Consider the following 7,159-nt stretch of genomic DNA (forward strand, 5'->3'; position numbering starts at 1 on the left):
AGAATTCCTCCCACAACCTCATCTTAAAGAAGGCTCCTATGTGAAGCCAACTCTTCATTTTCCACCAGTTTCATTCCTTGGACTAGACTTGACCTTGTCTGGTGCTGAGTAACTTTTTGTGTTTTGTCTTCCCCCATGAGATTGTAAGCTGCTTGAGGGCAGAGACTGTCAATTGCCTTTCTTGGTATCCGCAGGGCTTAACATAGTGCCATACAAATGAATGAATGAATGAATATTTATTGACTGACTGCCTGATGAGAAGCATTAGTATCAGAAGATACTGGAAGTATATAGCAGAAGCTACATATAAGATAGTTAAACATAACATGCTAAAAGCAGTAGAACTCAAATTAAGTCAGAAAACAAAATCTTGAAAGTTGGGTCAAACAGACCAGGGAAAGGATGTCTCTGGGGAAGCAGGAAGTCATGACAGAAGCATTGCCAAATCTGCTCCGAAGTTCTTCCTAGGGGAATAGCAGTAAAAGTCAGAAAGTAGTTCAGACCATCTGCAGAAACTACACTTCCACAGACGCAGGAATGGAATTGTGATGTGCAAGGATGTTTGCCATGCTGGGGAACTAGAGAAAGCATCCTCAACCTCCTTTGCCCCGGAGAGGAGCTGTTTCATCTGAGGAAGCACACTGGAGAAGCTGACTTCCTAAAAGGTTATGGATGATTAGATTCAATCTTATGCAAGCCTTTTCTCCCAGCTGGAACTCGATGGATTTAAAGAGCATGGCTTCCACTCTGTTGGCTTAGCAAAGTGTGGCAAAGAATTCTGGTACCTGGAATTGTACCAGCAGGGAAAAAAAAAAAAAAGAAAAAAGAAAACTTCTAGAAACTTGCTTCTGAAGGAAACGTGAATATGTGGGGTAGAGTTAAAGACCCTGCCCACAGATCTGGGTTGGTTCTAGTCTTGGTCTTGCCCCCTGTGTGACCTTTGGCAAGTCACTTTACTTTTTAGGCCTCAGTTTCCTCATCTGTAAAAGGATGGGGTTTTGACTGAGTGGTCTTTAGAGTATCTTGCAACTCCAACATTCCATTTTCTGTATTCTAAGTTTCCTTCTACCATTAATAGTCTATATTCTAAGGATCCTTCCAGTCTTAACGTTCAATATTAAAGGCTCTTCAACTATGAGACTGTTTGATTTGAATCCTTTAATTTGGGAATTTGGATGAGTGAAATAGAAAAATTATACTATATTCAATGTTCTTGGTTTTTTTAGCCATCTCTAGGGTGGGGCAAGGGACAGAAGGGAGGGAGGGAAGAAAAAAAAGAAATTTACATGATAATTTTATTGTACATTTAAAGGGAATATCAAGTTGTACATAATAGATTTGCAATTTCATGTACAATAATCTTTTTATTGTACTATGTTATGGAAATGCTTGTTTTATCTCATAAGTTTAAAATAAAAAGCTAGATATATGATTTAAAGGTAGTAAGGACTTACATATTGCTTTCCATCCTCTTATATATCAGGCTCAATATAGTAAGGAGAAGATAAGATAATGTGTGGGAAAGGTATCTGACAAGATACTCCTTGAAAGAGGAACTGTTGTCTTTATGCCCTAGTTCCAGTACAATGCCAATGTATAGTGCCAATGTTAAAGATATCTGCTCAGGTCTCTAGGTGGTAAAGTGGATAGAGCACAAGACTTGAATTTCAGAAGCCACACTTACTATCTGTGTGTCCCTGGGCAAGTCACTTAACCCTGTCTGCCTCAGTTTCCTAATATGTAAAATAAGCTGGAGAAGAAATGGCAAACTACTCCAGTATCTTTGCTGAGAGAACCCCAAATGGGTTCACAAAGAGTTGGACATGACCAAAAGACAACCAAACAACAACAACAAAAATAAGGTAGCTACAAATCTGGTATTTTGTTGCAATATGCAATACTCAGGGAAAATGATCCCAAAGTTTCATTGCTCTACTGGTTGGTATTTAAGTTGCTACAGACATTTTATACCCACCAAAAATGGTTGTTTCCTATAAATGAAGTTTTCTTTGAATGAGAGGTTAGCTAGTGATATTTCTGAAGATTAAGCAGATCTTCTTAGAATTTGGAGCACTGAGTGGAGGTTTCAAGAATATAGATTGTATGTAGCTTAGCATAAGGAAAAATTTCCTTATGGTTAGAGCTGTCCAAAAGTATGCTGGACTACCCCAAGTGGTGGTGGATTTCCCATTGCCATAGGATTTTAAATAGAATTCATATAGTCTCTTGTCTGGAATGTTGCATCAACTGATCTCTGAGGTCCTTCTAACTCTGAGATTCTGTGATCCTTGATGAAGGAGGCTTTATCACTAAAATTTCCCAAAATACTTCTTGACTTCAGGTTCAGAAGTCTATGGTTTTAGTGGCCTGATTAGCCAGAGGTATGTGACTGGAAGGGTTGAAGAGGAAGCTGAATCATTACCTGTCAAGGATGCTATAGCTAGACTTCAGTTTGGGCTAGACAACCTCTGAGGTCTCTCAGTTCTTAGACTCTGTGATTCTCTCGATGACTGACTTTATTGGGCCTTAACTGGTTATGTATCCTGAAAAATATAGGCTGCACTTAAGATGATGAAATTTGCCATGATCCCATTACATTTCATGAATTTGGAAAAAAAATAATAAGTTAATTGAATTCATGAAACATTTATAAAATAAATTCTATAATTCATGGCTCTGTGGTATATACAGGAGATATAAAAACAACACAACATAAATTGAGCCTCTGTGCACACATAAGGAGAGACAAAATATCAGAAAAGTAACTCTGAGGTTAATTCAGGGAGGGAGAGCTCTAGCATCTGTGGGGGGAGGAGAGGAAGGAGGGCATTTGGAAGGGCCTTGTGCAGAAGGTGGCACCTCAGTGGGTATTAGAAGAAATCTGTGAATCTGAGATGAGGAGGTAAGGAGAGAATTAACAGAGACAGCCTATGCAGAAGCATGCAGAGAGGAGATGAACTGGCATGGTATGGATCAACCAAGCATTTATTAAGTGACCTATTATGTGCCAGGCATTGGCACTGAACTGGAGCTAGGATATAAAGACAATTCGACAGCTCCTGCATTCAAGGAGAACTTTCTACCAAGACAAAAATATCATTGTTGTTGTCATTGAGACTTTCAGTCCCATCCGGCTCTTCATGACCCCATTTGGGGTTTTCTTGGCAGAGATACTGTAGTGGTTTGCCATTTCTTTCTCCAGCTCATTTTGCAGATGAGGAACTGGGGCAAACAGGGTTAAGTGACTTGCCCAGGGTCACACAGCTGTGCTTTGGTTATTGCAATAGCCTTCTGGCTGATCTCCCAGCCTTGAGTCTCTTCCCATTCCAGCTCACCCTCCTCTCAGTCACCAAACTGATCTTCCCAAAGTGCAGGTCTGACCACATCATCTCTACCTCCATTTAATTGTTTTTAATCATTCCCTATTACCATTAGAATGAAATATGAAATCCTCTGGTTTTTACAGCCTTTCATTACCTGGCTCCTTCCTCCCTTTAAAATCTTCTTAAACTTTATTCCCCTCCACTGAGGCTGTAATCTATGGATCCAGGGTTCCTTGCTAGTCTTTACTCGACATTCTTTCTCCCAATTCTGAGTACTTTCTCTGGTTGTCCCTCAAGTATAGAGTGCTCTCTTCCTCACTTTCACCTCCAAATGATGGCTTCCTTGGCTTCCTGGCCAGGTAAAATCCTTCTACAAGAAATCTTTCCTGGTTTCCTTAAAGCTAATGCCTTCCCTTTTGAGATTGCTTTCCCTCTGGGTGGCTAGATGGTGCAGTGGATACCATTGCTTGGCTTGAAGTCAGGAGGATTCCTCTTTCTGGGTCCAAATCTGGCTCAAGACCCTTACCAGCCGTGTGACCCTGGGCAAGTCAGTTAACCTTGTTTGCCTTAGTTTCCTCATTTGTTAAATGAACCGGAGAAGGAAATGGTAAACCATTCCAGTATCCTTGCCAAGAAAACCTCAAAAGGGGGGGGAGGGTCACAAAAATGAAAATAAACAACAAAAGCCCCTCTATTTATATTTATCTTGTATTGAGATAGTTGCTGGTTTGTAGTCTGCTTTATTAGCATGTGAACTCCCGGAGAGCAGAGACTGCTCTTTGGTTTTCTTTATATCCCTAGTAGTTAGCACTGTGCTAGCCAGTGGTAATGGACTGATAAAAGTGATGATTGACTGACTGACTGACTGAGAAATTCAAAATAACTTCAAGAGACAGAATGCTAATAACTCAGGACAATCAAAAACCTTGAGGAGAAGATAGAGCCTGAGATAAGAAAGAACAGATCACATTTCTGGAAAACTTAGAACCAACATTACCTTTCTGCAGGGGATAATTGTGGGGAAAACCTTAGGATGAAGATCTGTCTTCTTGTCACCTCACCATTTCCCACACGTCAGCTACACTACCATCATGCTCTGTTTCTGGCTGAGTCTGAAGATTTCATTTCTGCACAGGTGGGAAAAGACAAGGAAAGATTTCTGAATTTCCACTTAGCATAAAATTCATTTATTAGCACTGCGGTAGATGTCTACAATCTGTTTCTATATTGATGGGGATGAGATCTGAAAACCTAAAGGGAAAAGACTATGTCTTTGGGATGGGGACCCCAAAAAAGGAAAGCCCTGGACTTTCCTGAGTGCCCCAGGTCCCAGGCTATAGCCTGGTGCACCAGGCCCTTCCCAGTTAATTAACGGCTGCCCTTTCATTATAGCCCTCATTGTCTGCACCTGGCCCCACCCTAGACTTCCACTCCTTAATTCCAATTAGACCTCTCAGTTCCCACAATCTTCTGAATAAAAATTCATCTTGCCTTCATTTAAGGGCTCAAATTCCTTAAGAATCTGGTCTTCTAGCATCAGTAATACAAAAGCTCAGATTCTTAAAATCTGGCCCACCCTAATTGATGTTCTAATAAACCTTGTCTCCGACTGAAAGAAGGCTTGGGTGGAATTCATTTGAGGTGGGAACGGAATCCTTTGTTCTTGGATTTCAGAGTTCCCAGCATGAGCTCTGTGTGTGTGTTGTGTGTGTGTGTGTGTGTGTGTGTGTGTGTGTGTGTGTATCTATGTATCAATATATATAGTTAAGTTTCCACACAGTTGGAGTCTTGAGGGTCACAGCCTAGTGACAACTGTTAAGACAAGATAAGGGCTGTCAACCAATCAGCAGTGAGTAAGAAAGACTCAGAAAACAAACTTGGGGGCCCAAGGCAAACTGGTTCTAACCAGTCAGGGATTAATACCCCATCAGCCACTTTTTGCTACTGAGAATGCTTAATGAACCTTATGCATGTGACCCCATATGCCCTGTATAGAATTAGGGCCTCATTAAGTGAACGTGCCTCTCAAATAAAAGGTGTGAGTGCAACTTTGAAACTGAGTCTGGGGTCTTCTTTATAAAGAACACCAGCACCCCAAGATCTCAACAATATGATTGATTGTCCTTTAAGGAGATTTTTTTTCCTCTAAAATTAAGTCTCTTTTTACCATCACACTTCCCCACTCTCCAGTCCTATTGTGGTAGAAAGAGAGCTAGCATCTGGCCTGGAACAGGAAGCACCCATAAAAGTCTTCCAATTATCTGTGATTCTGCATAAGATGAAGGAGAAACAGCCCCTGCTTGAAAAGTCAGTTTGGAGAAAAGCACAATCGATACTTAAAGTTCATCCAACCAGGGGACTGGATGAAAAGCACTAGTATGTAACCAAAGTCAGTCTGGGATGTTTCTCAGAGACTAATCTATACCGGCTGGACCTTTCATTAGCTGCAGAGAAGATTTCTCTGAGCAGAGCCCAGAAAAAGTTTAAAATGAGCTCACAAAACATCGTGAGAGTTTGTGAATATAAACTAATAGCAAATCATTATATGTGTGTGTGTATATATACACACACACACATATAAAACCCAGGTTCTTCTTTTTTTGAGGGATGATGATTCAGTTCTGAATTTCTATTCTTCAAAGCCCCCACACCCAATTAATCTGGGAAATTCACTGTCACCACCCATTATGTTGATACAGGTTGTTATTATTTTGTTTGTCCTCTGCTTTAACTTGACTTGCAGTTGACTTTGATTTGAGTGAGGGAGGGCTATGCGAGGTCACCAGCCTCACTTTCTCCTCCAGAGCCATCTGGATCCAGTAATCAGATATTCATCATGATGACTGGAAATGGCCCAGGATGCAAAGAGGATTTGGAAACGCCTAGTTCACCAAATTAAAGAAAGGAAGGTTTGTTGAAAGTTCACAGGTAACCTAATAGAACACTCACAAAACAAACAGGCACCCCCTAATGATTTATTTAGATTCTCACTAGGCCACAGCCTGAATAGGCAGGTTCTTTTGTCTTTCAGCAGGCATTGTCCTTTATGTAGATCCTTCTACAATTCTGGGTGATTCCCAGAGAGGGTTATTAAGCATGACTCCTAGTGGAAGTCACGACTATCTGCAGACATGCTTTTTGCCTTCCTTTGGGTAGAGTCTTATCTAGAATAGAAGCAAGGTTCTCCAGAATTGGTTCCATCTCCTTTATTCTAGTTCTAAGCAGAGTACCAGCCTGAGGACTTTCTTAAATTTAGGTAATTCCTTTTATCATCTCTGAGATGAGAAGCAGCATCATATGGGTAAGAGCCCTGGAGTTACATAGGAGAGAAATCTGGGTTCAAATTCTAGGATAATGGGCTTAGAGCTGGAAAAGATCATAAAGGTCACATAGGCCAACCTTCTCATTTTAAAGATGAGGGACTGAGGCTCAGAGAGGTTGTAACTTATCCAAGATCATGCAGAGCCATTGTTGAACCCCAGAGCCAAAATTCAGGACTCTTTCTACTGTATCATGCTCCCTCCCCTGCTTATGAGATTTACCAGCCTATTTCATTTAAACTTTTTATTTGGCTTCAGGTGCTTCATCTACAAAATGGAGGAATTACTCTTTCAGGATTCTTGTGGGGCTGAGATACTACAATGTTAAAAAAAAGAGTGCTTTGTTTGTGAAGATACCTCTAACCACTTGTATTGGGTAGTGACCTGAAGGAGCCCTGTGAGGGGATGATGTCATATTGTGTAGACATAAAGGGTGAGGGGCTCCTCATTGGCTGAGAGAAAACTGAGCTGTGGCACTATGTACCTGAGTGGAGAAAGAACTGGGTTTTTTTTTTG

This window comes from Petaurus breviceps, unplaced genomic scaffold (genome assembly GCF_028583685.1).
Source record: "Petaurus breviceps papuanus isolate PSGF00001 unplaced genomic scaffold, PetGlider_PUasm1.0 90823, whole genome shotgun sequence".
Taxonomy (NCBI): Eukaryota; Metazoa; Chordata; class Mammalia; order Diprotodontia; family Petauridae; genus Petaurus; species Petaurus breviceps.